At 41.4% G+C, this 2036-nt stretch overlaps 1 pseudogene; it reads right to left on the reverse strand.

The window, feature by feature from the left end:
- Nucleotides 1-442: 442 nt before the first annotated feature.
- LOC143793721 (polymerase delta-interacting protein 3 pseudogene) lies at nt 443-2036 on the reverse strand (annotated as a pseudogene).

Here is a 2036-nt window from a genome sequence, read left to right on the forward strand (position 1 = left end):
CCCCCATTTAGTGGAATATGAAGGTCTTGAGATGCATTTGTAGGAACCCGGATATTAAAGCTACCAAACAACAAATGTCTTTTAAGTTGAAACAGATTATTGACAACATTTAAACACGTTATTCAACATTTATTTAGCCTCCCTTGACTGAACAGCAGAACCATAGTTGTGGTGTATCACGATACTAGACCAAGGCGAAAACAGAAATTCTTGATGCAATAACGCAAGTGCCCCACAACAAAGGTGAACTGTACTACAATGCTGTGAACAGGATAAATTGGCCAATGTCTGATGCCAAACTCCTTCAAACATCAACTACCTGCTGGTGTTCTTCACCAGCGTTAAACAAAAAGCAAAAAAAATATATATTTTTTTAAAGGAGTCTCTGGGTCCATATGTGAATTGTGAATCTTATTACAGTCTCCAAGTTGTGTTGGTGTCATCAGAGCTTAATCTTAAATGCAGGTGGTTGGATGATTGCTGATGACTCTGAGGATGTAAAGAGTGCTTTTAAGATAGTATCAGGAGCAACTTCAGCTGGAGGATTTTAAGAAACACTGGAGGAGGAGGAGTTTGTGTTTCTTCGATATTACCTTCATTCTTTGATGGGGTGTCACTTAATCTTAGAAGTATGGGCTGGTCTGATGTTATCACACTACCATTCAAAGGAAGATTGAATTTCATTGGTAGTCCATCTAGGTATCTGTAGTTGTATTTTTTGTAGACACCAACTGCACCTTCCTTTCTTACAAACACAACCTCTGCAACTCCGGAACTCAACAAGCAGGTGTGCTTCAAGGCGCCGCATACACAGAAAAGCTCCACGATAGCTTTCTCTGTGACTCTTGGATGCAAATTATTAATGGTCATTTTTGTGCCTTCTAAAGAGCTAAAGGGTATATGCACACGTTTTGGAAAGGTGTGCGGATTTTTCCACACTGATTTTGGTAAATCCGCAGGAAATCCGCACTGCGGATTGCCACGGATTTACTGCGGTTTTTCTGCGGTTGTTGTGCGGATTCCACCTGTGGTTTTACACCTGCAGATTCCTATTATGGAACAGGTGTAAACCGCTGTGGAATCCACACAAAGAATAGACATGCTGCGGAATAAACATAGCAGCGTTTCCGCGCGTTTTTTTACGCAGCATGTGCACTGCGGATTTTGTTTTTCATAGGTTTACATGGTACTGTAATATCATGGAAAACTGCTGTGAATCCACAGCGGCCAATCCGCTGCGGATCCGCAGCAAAATCCGTCAGCATGTGCACATACCCTAAGACAAACTCTTTATGTGTGGGCCCTACTGATGAACTGGCCTCCTTTGTGACAAGTGTCCATGACGCATTGGTTAGAGGCTTTGTGTGCAATAAAGGTGCCGATTGGCAAAGTGTTGTTCTGAGTAGACATGGGAGCTGTAAAGTTTGCCCAAGAGAAAATGAAATTCAAGACAATCACGGCCTTTTTTTGCACATTGTTTGCAACTGTGACCTTCATCTTTTTGGTGGGGTTGTGGTAAAGTCCCAAGTCATCATCAATACCATAATCGTCCATATCTTGTAGAGAGGAAATCAGATGTTTCCCAGGTTCCTGGTTAACTATGTTTATTGGCATTCCTTTAACAGTGTTTGTTACACTGTAATAAATATTTATCGGCTGTGACATTTGGATATTCTTGGTAATATGTATGGGTGAAGATGAAGAACCTTGTGCCACGGGTGTGTTGATAGTTACTGCCAGTACACACCTCTTTAAACTTAGTTTTTCACGAGTATCCATCAGTTTGCTTGGTTTTCCTCCAATACTGATCTGCTTTATATAATTCAGCATCTAACGAGTATGTTGCACTTTGCCCTTTATACGGAAACGTGCGTCTTTGGCAACATATTTCTTACGGGCATCTTTTATGCAGAGCTTCAGATGCGCATCTGTTACTCTGATCTTCTGAAAGGCATGAAACGCATTCTGGTAATTGGTGGTGGATGGACAAAACGACTAATCATTGTAGGCTGTAGCCTGGATCTCATACCTTCCAT

Source organism: Ranitomeya variabilis, chromosome 1 (genome assembly GCF_051348905.1).
Source record: "Ranitomeya variabilis isolate aRanVar5 chromosome 1, aRanVar5.hap1, whole genome shotgun sequence".
Classification (NCBI taxonomy): domain Eukaryota; kingdom Metazoa; phylum Chordata; class Amphibia; order Anura; family Dendrobatidae; genus Ranitomeya; species Ranitomeya variabilis.